Source organism: Sphaeramia orbicularis, chromosome 6 (genome assembly GCF_902148855.1).
Source record: "Sphaeramia orbicularis chromosome 6, fSphaOr1.1, whole genome shotgun sequence".
In the NCBI taxonomy this organism is placed as follows: domain Eukaryota; kingdom Metazoa; phylum Chordata; class Actinopteri; order Kurtiformes; family Apogonidae; genus Sphaeramia; species Sphaeramia orbicularis.
The window spans coordinates 43,240,009-43,264,496 of NC_043962.1; the positions used below are offsets into that span (position 1 = coordinate 43,240,009).

The 24,488-nt window shown below is 37.2% G+C and overlaps 1 long non-coding RNA gene across 1 annotated transcript; it reads right to left on the minus strand.

Annotated features, from left to right (window-relative positions):
* Positions 1 to 9,658: 9,658 nt before the first annotated feature.
* LOC115421509 (uncharacterized) lies at positions 9,659 to 19,832 on the minus strand. The gene is made up of 3 exons (XR_003935691.1): positions 19,800 to 19,832; positions 15,856 to 15,857; positions 9,659 to 9,795 (listed from the first exon to the last, which is right to left on the minus strand). It is a non-coding gene; the product is annotated as an uncharacterized LOC115421509 (long non-coding RNA).
* Between the last annotated feature and the right edge of the window lie 4,656 nt (positions 19,833 to 24,488).

The window sequence follows — 24,488 nt, forward strand, 5'->3', positions numbered from 1 at the left end:
ATTGTCGAATGAGTAGCGCACAAGAAAAACGCTAGCGGCTGGTTTGACCATGCAGAGGAGAATCACGGCTGGCTTGACCACAGTAAAGGGAGGAGCCACTACAAGGAGGATGAAGAGCCGCATGAGGCTGCGGAGCTGCAGGTTACCGACCCCTGACCAAGAAGGTCCTCCCTCAAAGTCATTTATATTCATCTCCTTGGCAATTACCTCGGCGTGTAGACGCAACTGCACTGTTGACAAGCCTCTCCCGGCAGCACGTTGTTCAATTCCCATGTGCGAACTCATTCCTCTACCTGTGGCCACCTAGCTTTTAGCCCGCGATTAGCTTTTTTTGTTTTCTTCATTGCATTAAGAGTAACCTCCGCTTTTCGCCAGTCCCTCACAAGTTTCTAGCTCACTCCAAACTTTCTTTCTGCTGCTCGATTACTGTTTTCGGCTGCATATTTCACTACTTGCAGCTTGTAATCTGCAGAATATGATTTTCTTTTTGATGGCAGTTTTTTCAGCCCTTCTCAGTTGTCTGTATGAGTTACTGGTAATGTTGAAATTTTAAATTTTCAGTGGCACAGAAGTAGCAGGTACAGGTACACAAGCCTTGAGCGCCCTCTCGCGGTTGTCATTGTGAAAATAATGAACATGTGAAATTATATAATAATGTGTTAATAATTTCACAAATAAGCCGCTCCGGAGTATAAGTCGCACCCCCAGCCAAACTATGAAAAAAAGTGCGACTTTTAGTCCAGAAAATATGGTAATTAAAAGATATTATGATCCTTAAATTCTTCAAATAAAGACACACAATGCAAACCTTTGTTGAGCAGTGTACGTATCACTATTAATAAACTAAATATTAAACAATAACCGATGATGACAACATACCCTCCTTCTTCAATGACACATACAGGAAAAGAAAAATGATATACACTGTCGTATCTGGGACATAAATCAGACCTCGGTTTATCTTGGGTTTCAGGTTTTTAAAAATCATTCACCCTCCCCAGGGCAACCTGACTGAGGTTACTCAGATTTCTGCTTGTGTCCATTTGGCACAAAACCAATTCCAATGGTTCTGCCTGCTTGAACACTAGCAATCTTGAAGCCCTTTCAGCTATGGAGGATGACTCTTTATGTGTTATTTGCCAAGATGCTCAGAACAAATTCGGAGAATGACTGAGCTGCAAAGGCTCTGCATCCAACTTCAGCTGGGATGCATCATTGACATCCAGCCTCGAATTCATCTATTAAATGTGACTTTGACTCTGTGTTGAAATGTGACGTAGTAAGTGGATACACATAGTTTGGTAAGAGTGGTTATGTAACTAGTGGGAAGCTTTTTGGATTTATCAACTACAGGCATTCAGGCCTAAATATATATATTAAAAAAAATAGATATGCTGCCCCTACTTGTGTGTGTGTGTGTGTGTGTGTGTGTGTAGCCACTAGCTCAGCAGATAGATAACAGGTTTTCCAAGAAAAGCCGACATCAAACTTCTCTCCAAAGCTTTACTTAAGACTCACTGTAAAACTGCAAAACATACATACAGAATATGTCTGTTATGTTTGTTGCCTTAGTACATTTGCATGGCATTATACATTCAATTAATAGAAATGAAATGGCTAGCTCAAGGCTAACTTGAATGGGAAATTCCATAGACATGCTAATGATTAGCATTTACAAATTAACTGGAAATTTACAATGTCCCTTTATTCAACAAAGGTTTACATCAGAGATATTTTTAGTAAACATTCATACAACAGCTGAATGTAAAAATACACCCAGGTGAACGTTTTCCTGGCCATACAAACAGAGTGAGAAAAAAGGGTCTGTTTCGTTCCTTCGTAGGTCTAAACTGACTACGGGAACACCGAAAGTGAGACTGATCTTGTGAAATTGCGTTGCATGTCACGCCAGTTCTAATAGCATTTAGTGTGCTATACGTATGCATTTTCAACTTTTCACGTTATTCATTTCAAATTAAATTAATAGAAATTAAATGGCTAGCTCGAGGCTAACTTGAATGGGAAATTCCATAGACATGCTAATGATTAGCATTTACAGATTAACTGGAAATTTACAACATCCCTTTATCCAACAAAGGTTTTCATCAGAGATATTTGTAGTATACGTTCATACAACAACTGAATGTACAAATACACACAGGCGAACATTTTCCTGGCCATACAGAGGGAGAAAAAAGTGTCTGTTTAGGTCCTTCTTAGGACTAAACTGACTACGGGAACACCGAAAGTGAGACTGATCTTGTGAAATTGCGTTGTATGTCACGCCAGCTCTAAAAGCATTTAGTGTGCTATACGTACGTATTTTCAACCTTTCACATGTTATTCATTACACATTAAATTAATAGAAATTAAATGGCTAGCTCGATGCTAACTTGAATGGGAAATTCCATAGACATGCTAATGATTAGCATTTACAGATTAACTGGAAATTTGCAACATCCTTTTATCCAACAAAGGTTTACATCAGAGATATTTTTAGTATTCAGTCATACAACAACTGAAGGTACAAATACACACAGGCAAACTTTTTCCTTACCATACCAACAGAGTGAGAAAACGTGTCTGTTTAGTTATTTCTTCAGACTAAACAGAGTATGGGAAAAACGACAGTGAGACTGATCTAATGAAATTGCGTTGTATGTCATGCCAGTTCTTATGGCATTTGGCGTGCTATATGTGTGGATTTTCATCCTTTCAGGTATAATTTGATCGCATGTCATTTTACGCCAAGATCATCGGTTCACATAACCCTAACAATAACCCTCAGTGCGTGATATTTGACGCAGCGTGAACATATGTGCCAAAAGCTTATAATACGTACAGATAACACAGCAATTAAAAGTGCCATGTATATTTACGCAAGTCATGATATCACATTGCCGAAAGTACAAAATATACGTTACTGCAACTTATTGTTACCACTAGGGCTCCCGATGCTTGATATTAACAACATAACATCACAATAGATTTTATAGCTTTTCTGCAGCATATTAGTCTTTTTTTCCCTTATTATCATCATCAAACACTGAGATAATAAACGCATTTTAAATTGTTTTGAAGAGTGCCTTGGGGTTGCATGTTCAAAACCAAAGATCACCACAAACAAACACTGGCTTCAGTCCAGCAACCACTGCCTTGCCAACATTTCTGAAATTATAAACCGACTGAGTGGAAAAGCCTCTGCATGCAGCTTCAAGTGGGATGCGTCATGAACATCCTCCCTTGAATTCATGCATTAATTGTGATGTTGACTGTGACATAGCGGTGAATGTGTGATCATGTGTGATCAGTGTGATTTCTGGCGTGTAAAGGGACATTTATGGAACTACATTCTTTGTAGGACCTTTAATGAAAATAATCTACTTCTTAAATTTAACCTTTTCATGCATGAATTATGACAGCCTTAGTCGAGATTTTTTTCCTGAGTGTTTTTATTCCTCTTTAGGCATGAAAAAACAATGCAATTGATTTTTTTTTAATAAACCTGGTTTTTTATGAAGGTAGATTTGCTTCTTTATTGCTTTAACTAAAAAAAGAAAAAACACAAAAAGTGTTTGAATGAAAAAAAAAATTACGATCCAAAAAAAATTGCATTTGAACACTTTTTTTTCCTTGATTGAAGTAATTTTTTTTTTTTTTTTCTTAATTGAATTTTTTTTTTAATGATTTTTTTTTTGGTTAAAGCAACAAAGAAACAAAGCCCTGTGATGAACTGGCGACTTGTCCAGGGTGTACTCTGCCTTCGCCCCTATGTAGCTGGGTAGGCTCCAAGCGACCCCCGTGACCCTAGTGAGGATAAAGCGGGTTCAGAAAATGAATGAATGAATGAACAAAGAAACAAATCTACCTTCATAATTTTTTGTGGAGTTCCAAAAATGTCCACTCCACTGGACACCATGTGTTTAATTTTTGAATATCAGAAAGTCATCTACAAAATCAAAACATTTTTAATGCAGCTAATCTGATGGTTTTTTTTTTTTGTTTGTTTTGTTCGCATTTTATCATATTCCCAATTTTTATTAGCAGTTGACTTACAGTCAAACATGTTAGTGCAGATCAGGTTTATCAAGAACAGCAAAGTTACAGTAATGATCTGAATGTCAGTGTAATATTATGGGATGGTGCGTAAGTGTCCACTGTGTTGGCTGATATGGAACTAAAACAACAAAACCTGTGAATATAGAAGAGAACAGCCGGAGAATAACTGTCCACTGTAGTGACCACTACGCACGAAAGGGTTAAAGACAGGAGTTAACACTTGAATTAATTTAACAAATGTAACGGTGTAAACAAAGCTGTGTCTTTTTCAAGTCGTTCAGACTAATGTATCACCCGACAGCTGCATTCTTACACAACACATAGACAAATTAGGTGTAACTTGCTCTGCATACTGTCTGCTTAATGGACCTCAGTTGTTTCTTTTTCACTTGTGGTGTTATTTTCCGTCAGCTCCTGAGAAAAAAAAAATATACAGATTGGGCTTGCCAACCTTTATTTTGTTTGGTTTTGTTAGACACTTGGCTTAAGCTGGTACATATAATGATGATGATGATGATGATGATGATGCATATTACGGTAAAAGCTGCCTGTGATTTTCAGTTTTTCTACTCCTGGAGTCAGAGTTGACTGTGCTTTCTCTGTGTGTGTTTGGTATTGCCTGCAGATGTTTTACAATTAAAAGTGATTTTGTTGGGTAAATATAAAAATTGGAGAGCAACGAATGATTATACAGTCCTTAAAAAACAAAACAAAACAAAGAATTACTCAAAATATCTTTTTCAAAAACTAAAAAAGTATCAACTCCACCGGCAGCACACAGACACCAGAACAGATAAACCACCCACACAGTTCCTCAGCTTTACTGAAGTTGTGAGGATAAACATGACATAGAGCCTGGCTTTCAGATCTGCAAGCCTGCGTGTGGACAGGTCATTGTATTTCTCTCATTACATGTGACTGAATTATGTGCAGGGTCACATATGGCTGGTTGCACAGGTCATGTACAGTATGCACTGTTCCCCAGGGCTCGGCTAGGCATAAACACTTCTGTGTAGCATGTGAACGCACCATCGGGGATAAGCATATGGAACCATGACTGGTGATGATAATGTCATCAAAGTCAAACGCATGCCTGCCTTCTTGTCCTGAATGATGGCTAAATGTGACCTTTTATGGACAATATAAGATGAATGCATTGCTTTGATTGACTTGTGTTCAGGGACAAATGTTCCAGTGGGCTTAAAAAAAGAAGAACACTGAGATGCGCATCAGTGACATGGAACGTGTGATGTATGGCTGACCTCTATTGGAAGTCATATGGATGTATGTGCTTTAAAACGCATTTATCTGACCTCTAACCTGTGCATATATTTCACAAAATAGACTCCACCTATCCCACAGCTTTCATCTGTTGTTTTTGTGCTGAGTACCGTGTATCCATGTTTGTCAGTTTTACCCGTTTTAATCCACTGTTCATGAGGATAACTTTATACTCTTTACTGCGTGTGATGTAAGATTCACTATGGCTTCAAATCTCTGTCTTTAAAGTGCAGTATGCTGACTCCCTACGACGCAGGTGTCAAATATGCGGCCCGGGGTCCAAATCTGGCCCCCCAAAGGGTCCATTCCGGCCCGCAGGATGAAAGTGCAAAAATGAACCTGAACAGTCAAATCATTTTGGTTCAGGTTCCACATACAGACCAATGTGATCTACAGTAAAAATAACAACACAATAACCCCTTCATAAGTCGACCATGATATATTACTTGATCGACTGGAAAATTGGGTGGGACTATCTGGCACAGTTCTTGATTGGTTTGCATCCTACTTAAAGGGCAGGGATTATTTTGTGTCAATAGGTAACTTTAAATCTGAGAAGACCAAAATGACATGTGGAGTCCCCCAACGCTCCATCCTGGGGCCCCTTCTGTTCAACATCTACATGCTTCCACTTGCTCAGATCATAGAAAAAAAACAAAATAGATTACCATAACTATGCAGATGACACACTGCTCTACATTTCAAAGTCCCCAGGTGACCATAGCCCCGTACAAGCACTGGGTAAATGTGTGGAGGACATATCTGAATGGATAACTGATGTTGTGTGGATTTGTTTCTGGTATTATTTGTTATAGGTATTATTTGTGCGAATGTGGTATACAACATTTTGTTCATGCTTTCTTATATTCTTCATTTCATAGGTCTTATGTATCTCATTGTTGTGTTTTTTTTTTTTTTTTTTTTTTTTGTAGTTTTGTTTGTTTTGGGGTTTTTTTTTCTCTCTCTTCTGCCCAGTTTACTCAGTTCTGGTTTTAGTTATTGTCACCATTATAATTGTCTCCATGGTTGTTGCTGTTTGTATTGTTGATACTTTATTGTGAGGGTCTTCGCCACCTTCTTCTCTCTTGTTCTCTCCCCTTCTTCTACCCCCCCCCACCCCCACCCCCCATGTCAGGTCCGGCATCGAAATGTGGTTCAACAAAACTCATAATAATCACAGTAGAATATCAAAGGGCGCTTCATATACTTTATGAAGTTACCCTTGGCAAAGCAAATTTGTTCAGCACCAAAAGGAACCAGACTACCATTCTGCTGTTAGAACGCTGGACAAGACAAGTAGGAAAAAAAAAAAAAAAAGTAGTGTGAGATACTCCCTGGTAAAATGTCCAAATAAAAGAAGATACACAAGCAAAGGTGTTAGAAAAATGGGCAATGATGACTGGGAGTACAGTTGGTGTCGGCTGCTGCCTTATCGGTACAGACAGCTGCCTGTCAGCCAGCTGAGCCCATGAAAAAAAAATAAATAAATAACAACACAATAACCCATAAATAATGACAATGACAAATTTTCTTTGTGAAAAATTATGTGGAAAGAATCAAGTGAAAAAAATAACATTGCACTGTGAAAATATTTACATTTACAAAACTATTTTTTCACAATAAAATCAAGGTCAAGGTTACTTCATTTGTACCCGTAGGTAGATTTGTTTTGCAGTCTAGGTGATTGCTTTGATATTACAACAAGACATACATTGAACATGTAAGACAGGTACTTGATCAAGCATTACAGACAGAACAAAAAGACAGGACAAAAAGTGTTCAGTGTTCCACCATTCATCAGTATAGTAGCATGAATAAGTAAAAGAATAAAATAAATAAATAAGATCAAATAAATAAAAACAAGATGCAATAGAACACAATAAAAACCAGAAAAGATAAAAATAACCTGGGATAAAAACCAGGATAAGAACATAACATTTAAAAATTTAAAGTCACAATAATAATAAATACAGCAAAGAAATGGGATAAATAACTAAAATAAGTTAGTAAAGTGCAATGTCACTATTTCTTATTGAGCTCAGTGACGGCAACAGGAACAAAGCTGTTTTTATAACGTTGTGTCCTGCAAATAAATACAGAAATCAAAACAAAGATGAAAAACTCAAAATGTGCAAATTTAACAATATTCTGCCTGTTACTAAATGTTTGGTGCATTTATGGATCCACTGTGATCTGGAGTTGTGTTAATAATAAGAGATGCAATATTGTATAAACTGTTCAACTTTTAGTTCCAAACTCCAAAATTTTAACAATATTCTGCCTGTTGCCAAATGTTTATGTAACACTGTGTGTAAATGTACTTGGATAAATAATAGGTCGAGGCATAATATTGTTAAAATTGCACTAATTTTCAAATGAAATTCCTGTTTTTTCAGGTTATTCACATCTTTTTTGTAAAATGGAAATATTTTCATACTTTAATTGGGTTTTTTTTTTTTGTATTAAAACGAAAATAAAAACTTGGATTTGTCATTATTTATAGGTTATTAAGTCATTATTTTACTGGTCTGGCCCGCTTGAGATCAAACTGGGCTAAATATGGCCCCTGAACCAAAGTGAGTTTGACACCCCTGCCCTACGAATCAAACATGCTCTCATCTTCGCAGAAATAGATACACAAATTCATTTACAGTGTCAGTTATACATCGGGTCTGAATGCTTAAATATTATTATTTCTGAACAAACAAAAACATAATAGAACACAAACATGTCTAATAAATTGGTAATTCCTTTTCAAAAATGGCAAAGTTCTGCCTCCTTCCTGATTAACAACAATCTTGTAGTGTCACTGGAAAGGCCTTTAGTGAACGATTTCCTCCCCCCTGGTGGATTATCTGTGTATGACATGTATCTAATAGGCCTGTAACGGTACACGTACCGAACCGAACCGTTTCGGTACACACCTGTTCGGTTCGGCACACAGCTGTACCGAAACGGCACAGTATGTTGACAAAAAGAAAAAGGAACGAAAGATGTCGTTTAATGCGGAACTTTAAATCCGCGCAAGTTTCACACGGACATATTAAAGGACACGCACATTGACCCAAAATACCAAATAGCAGCTGATATAAGGTAAAAAAAAAAAAATATGATGTGAACCTGGAAGGAAGAGACTGAAGACCCTCCACCATCAGTACAGTCCAGTTTGGATCACTTCAGGTCCCGGTGAAAGACAACAACGAGGAAAGAGATGGAGATAAGACGGACGTTGTTTGGCCCCTAGGAACTACGGTAGTTCTAAAACACACTCGCTCTCTCTCTCTCTCTCTCTCTCTCTCTCTCTCTCTCTCTCTCTCTCTCTCTCTCTCATGCACGCTGTATAACAGAGGAATAAAACTCGGAGTTGGCCACTGACAGTATATAAAAATAAAGTTTCACTTTCGTTTCACGCCAGCGTTAGTTACGTTAGTTATGGACCGGACCGCACCCCCCCACCCCCCGGCTCCGACCAAAAAAAACAAAACAAAAAAACAACAAACAAACCATCCCCCAGACAAATCGTACGTTCCATGCGCGCGCACACTCAAACACACACACACACACACACACACATACACACAAGTACACACAGTGTCCTAAACAATTTATTCTCTGTCCTAAAATAAATAATTTGGTTCAGTTTGTTGTCAATGTTGCTCTTCAGTTTGTTCAAACAGAATACCAGTTTACCCTCCTGTTGATGTTGAACTTCATGCAGAATTTTTTTGCTGATATTTTTCTGCAGAATGTGAACTGACAGAACTGTGATTAGATTTTTCTTGTTTGTTCAAAACTACCTGTCAGAGAAAAGTGCAATACTAATGTTTAAAATACATTTAGTCATATTAATAATTTATTTTATTTTCTATTTGATTTATAGCAGCAGAATTATATTATTCCTGTTTTTCTATATTCTATTGTGTCCAAAAATTGGGGAAAAAATGTTAAAAAATTCATAAATGTATTAAAGACATTTTGAGGGGTTTTCTTTCTTCCCGTACCGAACCGAAAAAAAACGAACCGTGGCTTTGAAAACCGAAAACGTACCGAACCGAAAATTTTGTGTACCGTTACAGGCCTAGTATCTAATTGTATACATCAGGTTTTTCAAGAAAAAAAATATCACACTGATCATGTGGAGGGCTTCAAAACTCATGTATCAAATTTGATACATTTGGCGTTATAGGGTTAATGGTAGGCCCTATTACATGTCAAACAGTTGAACATTCATCTTTAACGCAAACTAAAAATATGAAACATTTCATTTTCTGTGACGGCAACACCTGTGATGTGGGAGGTGGTCGAATCAAGTTTCAGGACCATGGATAAGGGCCGATGATGTCAACATGGTAGAGGATTTATGGCCAATAGGCAACTCAGTCAGACTGTAAAACGTAACATAAAACCTAATCGATTAAGATTTCACATCATGTCAAAATAATTCAGCTAATTAGACTAACTAAACCACAGGTGTCAAACATGCGGCCCAGGGTCCAAATCCAGCCCGCCGAAGGGTCCAGTCTGGCCCTTGGGATGAATTTGTGAAATGCAAAAATTACACTTAAGATATTAACAATCAGTGGTTAAAAAAATCATTCAGGTTCCACATACAGACCAATTATATCTTAATTGGGTCAGACCAGTAAAATATTATCATAATAACCTTTAAATAATGACAACTGCAGATTTTTATCTTTGTTTTAGTGTAAAACAGTAAAATTACACAAAAAATGTTTACATTAACAAACTATCGTTTTACAAAAAATGTGAATAACCTGAACAAATATGAACAACCTAAAATGTCTTAAGAGAAGTAAATGCATTTTTCCAATATTTTGCCTCTCAATAAATATTTTGTGTATTTTTAAATGTAATGTAGGTTGTAACGCACATGTGTAAATGATCACACTGATCATGTGGAGGGCTTCAAAACTCATGTATCAAATTTGATACATTTGGCGTTATAGGGTTAACGGTAGGCCCTATTACATGTCAAACAGTTGAACATTCATCTTTCATGCAAACTAAAAATACGAAACATTTAATTTTCTGTGATGGCCACACCTGTGATGCGGGAGGTGGTCGAATCAAGTTTCAGGACCATGGATAAGGGCCGATGATGACATGGAATGTGTGATGTATGGCTGACCTCTATTGGGAGTCATATGGATGTATGTGCTTTAAAACACATTTATCTTACCTCTAACCCGTGCATGTATTTCACAAACAGATTCCACCTATCCCACAGCTTTCATCTGTTGTTTTTGTGCTGAGTACCGTGTATCCATGTTTGTCAGTTTTACCCGTTTTAATCCACTGTTCATGAGGACAACTTTATACTCTATACTGCATGTGATGTAAAATTCAGTATGGCTTCTAATCTCTGTCTTTAAAGTGCAGTATGCTGACTCCCTACGAATCAAACGTGCTCTCATCTTCACAGAAATATATACACAAACTCATTTTCAGTGTCAGTTCAAGACGAGCAAATCCATAGCAAAGTTTAGGCTCCAAATCAGCTTTTTCCAACATAAGCAATTATGGCACTTTAATTTCTTCAGATCCTCAAAAGAACCAGCAAAACAAGACAAGAATATTTATGTATTACTTTCATCAGTGTTGCATTAGAAGAATATTACTTTCCATCAAAATCCTTGATGCCTCTCATAGGAGTCCTCATAAATCAGTGTGATAACAGCTTGAGAAGTGTTGAAAGATTGTCTGCATCTAGAGAAGTGTCTCAAACACACAAATGCCTTTAGTGTGTATGAGCAATTAATTTAATAAATACACTTTTCTTTCATGGCTCTACTGTTAAGAGAGGATGTCTCATGTGTGACTGTGTCATGTTTTCAGAGCAACAGCTTTAGATTTTTATTTTTACCTGTTGTTTTTATGGGTCTAGGGGTTTGTCTTGTGCGTCAAATCCTTGTAAACTGACAATAAATTTCAGATGTGTGATTTAAAAAGTAAAGTATAAAACATGATGTTGTTTGTAAGGCAAGGCAAGATCTTCCGGACACTTTTCATAATTTTTTTTAGTTTTTCATCCGATTTACATTTATACTCAACTAGACATAGCGACAATCTTCATTTACCCTTCTGTCGAACATCTGGTCATCAATTTAATATTTTATTTAGAGGTCCTAAATTGTGGAACAATCTAGACATGTCTCTAAAGTCTATATTGTCATTTACATCTTTCAAAAACTCACTGAAAAAACATCTCCTGTCCTGACTTTTTCAGTGTTTTCTATATTATTATTTGTTGTTTAATTATTGTTTTCTTATGTTTGTACATTCTATTTTTGATTTATAGTAGATGATGGGAGTGGAACTCTGTACAAGCCGTTTGGGCTTCGTTCCCTCCCTGCACCTTTTTTATTGTGCTAAATAAATAAATACAAATACAAAATACAAATATTTGCATAGCACATTTCAGCAAAAAGGCAATTCAAGGTGCTTCACACAGGACATTGAAATACAACGACAGGGAAAAAGAAACACATTTAAAACATTATAAAAGAAACGTGTAAAAGGTGATTAAAAACAGCAAGTAAGAAAACAACACATAAAACCCAAAAATATAAAAACACACACATAATAAAGTAAGAGCTGCAGTGCAGAATTTCGAAGGAAAATATACAATTTAAAAAGTCAAAATCCTTTTAGTCAAAGGCAGCAGTGAACAGGTGAGTCTTTAACCTGGACTTAAAAGAACTCAGACTCTCAGCAGACCTGATATTTTCTGGTAGTTTGTTCCAGATATACGGAGCTTTGAAACTGAACACTGATTCTCCATGTTTAGTTCTGACTTTTGGAACACAGAGCAGACCTGCATTAGACCACCTGAGTGGTCTGGATGGTTCATACTGGACTAGAAGGTCTCTGATGTATTTTGGGCCTAAACCATTCGGTGCTTTATATGCTAGCAAGAGAATTTTGAAGTCTATTCTCTGAGAGACAGGGAGCCAGTGTAGAGACCTCAGAACTGGACTGATGTGGTCCACTCTCATGGTTTTAGTGAGGACTGGAACAGCAGCATTCTGGATCAGCTGCAGTCGTCTGATAGACTTTTTAGGCAGACCAGAGAAGATACTGTTACAGTAGTCAACTCGACTAAAGATAAATGAACGGACAAGTTTTTCAAGGTCCTGCTGCGACATCAGTCCTTTAATCCTAGAAATGTTCTTGAGGTGATAGTAAGCTGACTTTGTAATTGTTTGTACTGGAATAGTCCAGTCTACCTCGACAACTTTAAGTATATAAACACTCCAAAAACAACTGAATTGCTTTGCATGCTAGCATTATTTATTTAGCGTCTAGATGGAGCAAATTGCTTGTTTCCCAGGATAGATTTTCACTTCACAATTTTTTTATTTATTTATTTATTTTTTCCGGAAGGCAACTTCATTTTTAATTACAGCTTGTCCTTTACTGACAATCTCAAACTTTACATTCACATTATTATCCATTCCTTGCTACTGTACATATACAGGGGGAGGGCTCGTATAGACAAAAGTGTACAGGGACAGAATGAAACAAAAGAGTCGCTTTTCTAACTGGACATCTGCACAAAACTTCACTGATATTTACTACATGTCGAAAAAAGAAGTGCGTATTGTTGGTTTTTCCATTAAATCATAAATGCAATGATTTGTTTATTTATTATCGCGAGATGACACGAGTAGTCATTCCACAAACATGGTGACAAACGTAAATATGGTGTTGATTTACAGATATATTCATGATTATTATATGTTACCCCTCTATCTCGTACTAAATTAAAAAAATGATTGGTTTTCTTGGTGTGCCCACACATACCGCAACATGTTTCTTCTTCTTCTTCGCTTGTTGTAACATCCGTCAACATCCGGATTTTTAATTCACCTGACTCTAGTTGTGAAAAAAGGTCCTTCCATTGCAGTTTTGCGTGATGTACCATTTGCGCTACACCCTAAAACCACCTCTTGCCAGCGCAAAAACTTTTAATCGAAAAATGAGACTTTTGGAGAAATTGTCGTTTTTCCATTACCATACCATACCATACCAACTTTATTTATAAAGCACTTTAAGAACTTTACAGCTGGCCAAAGTGCCGTACACCAAACATAAAACAAGGAATTAAATAAGTAAATAAAACTAGTGAACACACAGGGTGTTAAGTGGACTAAGAACAACACAAAACAAACATCATAAAAAACAAAGACAAGTTAAAATCTGTTAAAAACACCATAAAAAAAAAAAAAAAAACCCAGACATGTCACTCACTGATTAAAAGCTAATGAGAAAAAGTGTGTTTTTAAATGTGATTTAAAGACAGGTAGAGACTGAGCCTGTCTAACATCTAAGGGCAACTGGTTCCACAACTTTGGGGCGACAACAGAAAAGGCACGGTCCCCACGAAGCTTCTTTTTAGTTTTTGGAACCACAAGCTGCAGCCGATCTGCTGACCTGAGAGCACGAGAGGGGGCATAGGGGTGGATCAGGTCAGACAGGTAGGAGGGGGCAAGGCTATTCAAACATTTAAAAACAAATAAAAGAATTTTAAAATCAACTCTAAAACGCACTGGTAACCAATGGAGTGAAGCTAAAACTGGTGAAATATGTTGATGTTTCCATGTCCCTGTTAAAAGCCGAGCTGCAGCATTTTGGACCAGCTGCAGTCGGGAAAGTGCATTTTCACTCAACCCGGCATAAAGTGCATTACAATAGTCAAGTCTAGTAGTTACAAAAGCATGGATCACGGTTTCAAACAGATCCTTGGGCAGAACAGATTTTACTTTTTCAAGCTGTCTTAAGTGAAAGAAACTGGACTTGACCACACCACTAACTTGTTGGTCGAGTTTAAGATTGGGGTCCATTTTAACACCCAAGTTTGACATGACCGGTTTAACCAAATGAGATAAGGAACCCAGGTCAACAAGAGCTGTGTGATTTGAAACACTGGGGCCAAAAACCATCACTTCTGATTTGTCCTGGTTCAGATTCAGAAAATTCAATGACATCCAGGATTTAATATCATCAATACAGTCCAAGAGGGGTTTTACAGCCTGCGGGTCATCCTTCTTAAAAGGTAAATAGATCTGACTGTCGTCTGCATAAAAATGGAACGCAATGCCATGTTTCCTCAGGATGGATCCTAAAGGGAGCATATAAAGAGAAAATAACAAAGGTCCAAGGATGGATCCTTGTGGTACCCCACATGACAGGGGGGCAGAAGAGGAAATAAATTCACCAAAGTGAACACAGAAGGATCTCCCATTAGGTAAATTTTTATGCGCAAGATATAGTTGTGCAATTTAACTGTCAATGGAAAAGCAACTAGTGACAGATTGACATGAGACAGTGGGACAAAACAGCTACGTGGTTGTGATGCTGGGCAGGTGTATTGTGTTGACATGAGTGTGGTGTGTGTGTGTAATTATTATGTTAATGATGAGTGGGAGGGAGGAGTGGAAGTTGATATAGGAAATAGGAAAATTGATGTTGTGTGTGGGGGGGTGGGGAAGTGGAGGGGAAAAGGGTGTGTGTGTTCTGTTGTGGTGATTTATGTGGTTTTTGGTTAAGTTTAGAAAAGTTATGAATGGATCCCAGTTATCCTCAAATGTTTACAGGGTGGGGAAGCAACATTTACAATGAACATTTAGTTGTTTTTTTCTCAGCAGGCACTACGTCAATTGTTTTGAAACCAAACATATATTGATGTCATAATCATACCCAACACTGTTATCCATACCTTTTCAGAAACTTTTGCCCATATGAGTAATCAGGAAGGCAAACGTCAAAGAGTGTGTGATTTGCTGAATGCACTCGTCACACCAAAGGAGATTTCAAAAATAGTTGGAGTGTCCATAAAGACTGTTTATAATGGAAAGAAGAGAATGACTATGAGCAAAACTATTAGGAGAAAGTCTGGAAGATACTATTAAAGAAGAATGGGAGAAGTTGTCACCCGAATATTTGAGGAACACTTGCGCAAGTTTCAGGAAGCGTGTGAAGGCAGTTATTGAGAAAGAAGGAGGACACATAGAATAAAAACATTTTCTGTTATGTAAATTTTCTTGTGGCAAATAAATTCTCATGACTTTCAATAAACTAATTGGTCATACACTGTCTTTCAATCCCTGCCTCAAAATATTGTAAATTTTGCTTCCCCACCCTGTATGTTTATGTTTATGTTTATGCATTTGGCAGACGCTTTTTTCCAAAGCAACTTACAGGGAAAAACCAATTAAATCACTCACTCAATCAATCAAATTTTATTTATATAGTGCCAGATCGCAACAAAAAAGTTATCTCATGACACTTTATATATAGAGTTGGTCAAAAACCAGACTTTAAGCCAATTTACAGAAACCCAACAGAATCCAAAGGCTTAAAGGCTGACATATGCTTCTTCTGGGCAGCATTATTCTTTTCCATTGAGATGTATTCTGCGATGAGGTTGGTCCAGTGAGTGATGTGACATGACTTCTTGGATTTCCAGTTTTGGAGGATTACTTTCTTAGTGACAGCTGGAGAAATATGTAAAGGATTTTTGAGTCTTGGATGGGAGGTGTACATTGGATATGTCGCCAAGAAGACAAAGTGGTGCTGATGCTGGGATTCTGCAGCTCAGGATGGTGGATAGTGTTTCAGTAACCTTTATCCACAGGGTGTGTGGACTGGTTGGCAAAGCCAGATAGCATGAAGGGAGTGGTCTGTGCTCCATAATGTGCGATGTGAACAGATATCATGTTGGCCAGTCCCATTTTTAAACATTTTGTTTTGAGTGGTGTGAGTTCTGTAAATAATTTTATATTGTGTAAGCTGTAGGTTAGTGTTAGAGGTCATGTCTTACTACTATTATAAGATGTTTCATGTCAATAGGAAGGATACAGACCAAAACTTTTCCTATATACTCACTTTAACACATAAACAGGGTACGATTTGTCAAAAAAACAGAATGGAGGGGGGGGGGGGTATCATGAAAAAACAAGCAATCAACAGACCTAATTTTTTTTTAACCCCTTTAGCCCTATCAGCCGAAAAAATTTGATTAATATTCATCTACTATAAAAATATAATAAATCAGGATGATGGATGTTTTTTTCAACTTTTGCTCAAAGTTTAGACCCTAATGTTAATAAAAGTACATCAAAAGTGTATTTTAGTGCAAACTTTAATGTTCAAACATGATTTTTAATCTTTGTGGGGTGAAATATACGCTATTAAAAATCTCCGACACGTGCAATTAATTTATGCATATCATCGTCAATTCAGCAAAAAAAAAAACAGGCGAGGATAAAAAATTCTAATTTCTCTTTTAGTTTGTTACAGTTTACTCAGGCATAGTAATAGATACAATATTTTAGACAATGGGAATAGATTCTGTGAGGTCTCTAAATGTCCATAGACACCAAGAACATCCATATGAACCTTATTATTATAAGTATTATAAGTAATTCTTCATTTACTTTGGGTATGTCTTTTTAGGCGTTTTTCCCCTGAAAATATGGTCAGGGTTAAACAGGTTAAGTTAACCCTGTAAAGCAGTGGTTCTTAACCTTGTTGGAGGTACTGAACCCCACCAGTTTCATATGTGCATTCACTGAACCCTTCTTTATTAAAAAATACAATATGATTTTTTTTCAAATTCAAGACACCGACATATGTTTTACTGGTGCACAAAATGAACCGTGCATTAACATCACTGTGCTCAAAGAACAAAACCAATACAGTGCATGAACTTACAACAAATTCCATACCTTTTCACAAAGACATGAGCTTTTTTAATACTACCACACTGAAATGGTTTTAATTTTTAACCTTATGTATTCCAATAATGAACTTATTGTATTTATGCTATTTATCATTTTTAACATTTTAACACACACCCATCACCTAATTTCCATCAGGCTACAATAATAATGAATATTTACTGTAAATCAGTGTGACTTCTGCTGTTGTGTATATGTATGTGTAGGCCGTCAGGTCAACCCAGTTTTCGTTTCATCTCGCTCCAAACTTTCCGAACCACGCAATTTTGTCATAAAAATAAGATAACTGCATGTAGTGTATCAAAAAAAAAGTTCTCGCTATACTCCTTCAGTATTTTTGTGATCGTTGTTTTGTTACGGCACTAGCTCGGCTTTAGCGTAATACGATTTCTCCATCCGCGATGGTGCATCGGTTGTCACATGATTGTAACTGACCAATGCGGTGACCGAAAAATGTAAACAAACGCTACACATGGCTGCCTCCGTGGTTAACAGGAAGTAGCAAAAGTCATGACAACGATGTGGAAAATACTCAAATAATTCATCGTCAGATGAGTGGAAGAGATTATAAACACTTCCGGATGTGTTGTAGTGCTATAAGCAACAACAATACACCACGTATATTGGATGTCAATCAGAGAAAGAGTCTCCGAAGCCGTTTGTTTACATACACAGACCTAGCCCGACACACACACCCGACTAATGAGTCGAGTGTGTGTCTTGACCTCCGCCGAACCCCTGAGACTGACTCACCGAACCCCTAGGGTTCGATTGAACCCCGGTTAAGAACCACTGCTGTAAAGCCTGAACCATTAAATTATTGGCAGAAAATTCCAGTTCTTTGAAAATGGAGCCTTTATTGGTCCTTCTGAACAACCAAAACATTTTTTTTTTTTTTTCCAAACTAACGGCATTGTACCCGTGGTGCCATTGTACGACAGCATGATAAGTAGAACTTGTCTGCCACCACTATCCATTTGTAAACTACCATTTAATCATGCATTGTGCAGGTAATAATTTGAGCCAACATGTGAGGCATGAATGGAAGAGCATGTATTTGTTTGGCCCTTCCAGCATGATTAAATTCATACAGCGGTAGTGAACTGCAGCCTTCACATTGTAGCATCGTCTGCTAGCGGTAGAAATATCATGAACGGCAGCATAACCACTTCCGAAAATGGAGTACGGCGGCAGGGATGAAGAATTCAAAGTTTAGAGAGGCTAAAATCACCCAGTATACCTCACAACATCTGAATACGGACATAAAATTATGCCTAGTAGATAGTCAGGTAATGTCTCTATTCATTTGGTGAGTTTGGTGGCGATCGGGCCTGTGAAGGCTGAGGAAAATCTGTACAAACACCCTCTTGTGCTACAACATCGATGGGACACAGAATGTGTGTTATATAGTAGGATATCAATTTCCATGTATGAGTTTCAGTGTTGTGTCAAATTTTATACATCGGTTCTGAATGTTTAAATATTATTATTTTTGAACAAAAACTTAATATAACACAAACATGCCTAAGAAACTGGTAATTCCTTTTCAAAATTGGCAAAGTTCTGCCTCCTTCCTCATTAACGATAATCTTGTAGTGTCACTGGAAAGGCTTCTAGTGAACGAATTCCTCCCCCCTGGTGGATTATCTGTGTATTGCATGTATCTAATTGTATACATCAGGTTTCTCAAGAAAAAAAATATATCACACTGATCATGTAGAGGGCTTCAAAACTCATGTATCAAATATGATACATTTGGCATTATAGGGTTAACAGTAGGCCCTATTACATGTCAAACAGTTGAACATTCATCTTTAATGCAAACTAAAAATACATGAAACATTTAATTTTCTGCGACAGCCACACCTGTGATGTGGGAGGTGGCCTCAATAAGTTTCAGGACCATGGATAAGGGCCGATGATGCCAACATGGTAGAGGATTTAACAGGCAACTCAATCAGACTGTAAAAGGTAACATAAATTCTAATTTATTAAGATTTCACATCATGTCAAAATAATTCAGCTAATTAGACTAACTAAACCACAGGTGTCAAACATGCGGCCCAGGGGCCAAATCCGGCCCGCCGAAGGATCCAGTCCGGCCCCTGGGATGAATTTGTGAAATGCAAAAATTACATTTAAGATATTAACAATCAGTGGTGAAAAAATCATTCAGGTTCCACATACAGACCAATTATATCTCACTTGGGTCAGACCAGTAAAATATTACCATAATAACCTTTAAATAATGACAACTGCAGATTTGATCTTTGTTTTAGTGTAAAAAAGTAAAATTACACAAAAAAATGTTTACATTAACGAACTATCGTTTCACAAAAAATATGAATAACCTGAAAAAAATATGAACAACCTAAAATGTCTTAAGAGAAGTAAATGCAATTTTACCAATATTTTGCTTCTTAATAAATGTTTTGTGTATTTTTAAGTGTAATGTAGGTTGTAATGCACATGTGTAAATGATAAACTGACTCAGAATATTGTTAAAATTGCACTTGTTTTTCTTAAGACATTTCACGTTGATGTTATTCAGATTTTTAAGGAAATATTATAGATGGAAACATGATCATAACGTAATTTTACTTTTTTCACTGTTATTATTTTACTGGTCCAGCCCACTTCAGATCATATCGGGGTGAATGTGGCCCCTGAAAGAAAATGAGTTTGACACCCCTGAACTAAACAGTTTGCTTTGATGTCGGACTTCATGTGTTGAACATTCAATTGAACATGTATGTTGGTGCCTGCAGATGTACGTTCGTACTAGTGATGTGCAGATCAGTGGGTTACACGCGGAACCCGCAGGTTACCCGCTGATCTGGGTCAGGTTGGGGTGGCTCAAAAAAAATTTATTATATTTGTGGGGCGAGTCAAAGAATTCCACAAAAGCGGGACCAGCGGGTTGAAAAAAAAAAGACCCAGCACATCATTAGTCTGTACGGCCTGCTGTGAGTACCTCATGTGTACTGAGTGACATTTGAGAGAGAGACACAGACAAATACAGAGAGATAGGTAGGGTATATAATGTATTTATGTGCATGGGGACGTTTGTCCAAAGTCAATGTAAGAAAACTCAGTCATTATTTCTTTATTAAGTTATTTCAGTCGGTTTATAACCAGTGATGGGGTTGCCCCACCTGAGGATGAAAATCATTCAGCAGAAGTAGGGATGTAAAAACTACAGGGGGGTTGACACCCCCCCCCGCCCCGACAAAAAACATCCTGCACAAAAAGACCTAAGCATCCACAGGTGACCAAAACTATCTACTGATGAAAAAAATACTGGTCGAAAGACTAATCCTATCAATACGTGTAAATAATTGGTGTAAAATGCCGTTTTTCATCTTTTCATGGTCATCAGATATGACCCATTTGGACGTTCAGAGGCTCCGTAGCGAATGTGGAAACATGGTCATCGTCTACAACAGGGGTCTCAAACTCACCTTTTTTCAAGGGCCACATTCAGCCCGATTTGATCTAAAGTGGGCCGGATCAGTTCAATAATAACATAATAACCTATGAATAATGGCAGCTCGAAATTTTTGTCTTTGTTTTAGTGCAAAAAACCCCCCATTAAATTATGAAAATACTTAATTTTATAAACTATCCAAACAAAAAAAAAATGTGAATAACCTGAAAAAAACTGAAATTTCTTAAGAAAAATAAATGGAATTTTAACAATATTATGCCTCAACTTATCATTTATACATGTGCATTATCGGATCTACAAAGACACTAAACACTTGGTCAACAAACTAACACACTAAACAACAGGCAGAAAATTGTTAAAATTGTGCCTAATTTTCTTTAGACATTTCAGGTTGTTTATATTCGCTCAGGTTTTGCACATTTTATTGTTGCAGAATGGTTTGTAAATGTAAATATTTTCATAATTTTATTTAATTTTTTTCACTAAAAGAAAAAAAATTGAAGTTGTCATTTAAAGGCATAGTGTAATATTTTTATCACATCAAACCGAGAAGAAAATCTGGAGTCATTCTTTTTTGTCGGTTATTCTGCTGTTATTATTTGACTGTAGATCGTATTGGTCTGTATGTGGAACCTGAACTAAAATGAGTTCCGCAGCCTTGACTGTGGAATGTTTGCACTTTGCAAATTCATCCCACGGGCCAGATTGGAACCTTTGGCGGGCCGCATTTGGCCCCCAGGCCGCATGTTTGAGACCCCTGTTCTACAACATTGATTCACCATGGAGTTGGATCAATGAAAGGGGATGGAGACGCTGGCTTTATGCTCAGATAATGATATTGTTGTTGAAAAAGTCACTTTTTCTTCACTTTTCATGAACATACTTCTTCCTACTCCTTTTCAAGCATTTTAATTTAATTTATTTTCATTATTTTCTTTCTTTTTTTTTTTAATTATCACTGATATTTTGTTGGTAGATTTTGTTTTGATTTCACTGTTTACATGTTCAAAATAAAGATTTCATTCATTTAGCATCTAAATTAAATCCAGGAATTATAGGGAAAAAAACATGAATTACAGTGAAAAATGAAAATACACTAAACAACAAACTGGAATAAAAGGTGTAATATCATACGTAAACTAAGACTGTGCTCCCAATGTAATCATCCATAAAAGGAAAGAATACAGCCATTGCGGCCACTTTTTTACCAGGTAAACCACTACAAACCAGTACAGTTTCTTACTGGTGTTAAACTGTTTTTAATAATATAAAGCCAGAAACCTAATTATTTACTAGTAAGTATCAGTCATATTATGGCATAGTGTATAGATATGATTAGACTAGGAAGGTTATGATTGTTATTAATTATATAAGGAGAAGGGGTGGGAGTTTATAAGTTGTACTTCTTCTCACTCCTTTTCAAATTTGTATTATACGTCTTATGTTTAGTGTTTTTTTAATTATTTTCTTCTGTTTAACATTCATGTTCAAAATAAATACATCAGTCAATCAATCAATCAAACTCTGATAGAATGATTGTCTCCCTGAGGTACCAGGAGAAGATTTCAGACATACTGACCATGTTTATCTACAAAGATCCTATAAAAGTCAAAGCAGAAAAGTGGGGAGGGGTGGAATTAACAACAGCTTTCTTTTAAACCTTTTAAAGGAGATCCCTGCATGTTTTAAAGAATGGATGGGTTCCTGAGGGTCAAAGGTCAGCATCAGCAGCAGGTGTTCAGTGAGGACCAGTGAGTGTGGAGCATTAAATCTAAATGAAACAGTAAATAACACATAGGATAGACTCAAGGAAAAACAAAGGCCAAATGTTTATCTAGAGCTTTTCTTAACCCTCTGGTATCCCATCCAGCAAGGCCCTTACTAAGCACCAAGTGTGCCTTTTTCACACACTTGTGGAATGTCAAAAAAAATTTTCAGTTTGTTTTTAATTCTTTTACACTTTTTTCTATTTCATCGACTTGAGCCGTAAATAAAAATACCAAATACTCAATAAGTGTCACATTTTTTAAACCTTCAAATGCCGTGCTTTTAATGTAAACAAACCATTTTTTTGGATGCAAAAAACACAAAAAATTGATTTTTTTCAATATACTACATAAAAAGTGGGTCACATATTATTTGATTTTTGCAGCCTGGCATATGTCAATGATTAACTCCTTGTGACAAACAGCCGTTTGTCACTTAAGTATGAATACAGGCACCTTTTTTCACTTAAGCACTTTAACTTGCACATGTAGTTTACAGCACAGCAACATATTTGCACAAACAAAAGAATTGCACATGATTGGTTTTTAAAGTAGTTTATTGATTTTATGGTCATTCCTTTTCAGTTTTTACATCCAGTGGTACTTGTATTTTTAACTGATGATTGCTTGGGCCTGGAGAAAAGGGGAGACATAAGTTAGATCACAAACAGAGAGTGCAATGTAAATGTGCAGTATTTAAGTTTAACTTTGTTTAGTGTCTGTGTGAGTGGATTTTAAAGTGTTTAGTGAATGGTGTGTTAGTGTTTGTACTTACCCTGTCCTTGTGTCCAGGTCCATCAACCAAAAGAGTCCCAGCATGAACAACAGCCCTTAAGAAGGTTCCGGCCTGGACCAAGGCAGAGAAATGTGTGGGGGAGCCAGGACGTGTATTTTATTGGTTTATGGGTTTTCACCAGTGGCAGCTGCTCGTCTTTCAGACAGGGGAGGCTCATTGTCGGCTTACATCAAAAAAAAAATTGTCAAATAATTTAAACATACATTCGGCCCTCTGTTCCTTTTTAAGAAAATGCTCAGTGACCTTATCGTTCCAAGTCGGCGTCTTTTCCAGGGACTGGACCAGTGTCCTCTGAATGTCCAGCAGAGCTGGGCTGCTTAGACAGCCTTGGCCCAGTGTGTTGTGGGTGTCAGACTTCAGCCTTTTTAAACAAGAGATGCTCCTTTCACTCCAACCTAGCCGACAGTTTGATTGATTTAACTATCTACAAAACGATATTAAAGTCAAACGATTAAATTTGTTTGTAAAGTTAAATGATTAATGATTAAATTATGGAACTGAAACAAGAAAACGCTGAAATTATGTTAAATTGAAACAAGGAACAATGAGTGTGTTTTAGTTACAGTGCAAGAAATGAACAAGTAATTTCGTAGTGGTTTCTCTCTCCATTTCACAGCAGAATGTGCGGCGGTATTAAACTGAACTGTGTCAGTGAAGGAGAAGATCTGAAACCAGCTGTCAATCAAACGGAATTCAGCCTTTCGTCTGATCCTCCAATCAGCACGTGGGATTCTGGCGTCCAGCCCGGCCGAGCTCCGCCCACAGCTCCATTCACCCCCAGAGACGCCCGGCATCCGGGGGCGGGACAACATGGTGGCATTTATCCAATTACCGTCCAGTTTTGACGCAATGAAAAAAACTGTTCCACTCAGTCCCATTGAAGCCCAGAGACGCCCGCAGTCTACGGACAAATGCACTGAGCAGAGATCGAATGAGAAAACAGCTCAACGGGAATGTATGAGAAGTGAACAACATCGAGTCTGTTGGTTTGTGATAAAGCTGATTCTGAACGAACTCGTCTGTGAGATGAACGTGTTCTAACACATTTGTAGTCAATGAAATGTCAACACAACCGAACATATTTAACCATTTAATTTTCGTAATTTTAGGGGAAGCCGGGCTTCCCTTGCAGTCTGTGAGAAATCGCCACTGGTCTTTATTATCTTTGGTGTCTAGATTTACAGTTTTTAGGTGTAGAGCATGGGTTTTAGATAGGTCATGGTTGTGGGTTTTAGTTATGGAGGTTTTAGATTAGTTTTAGCAATTTATGTAGATTTGTAACTCCCCTGTGGAGTTGTAGTGGTTTTATCCAGTTAGTAGAACAGTATAAAAGGCGCCTATTTCCATCACTTGAGGTTCTGCTGCTGGAGAAAACA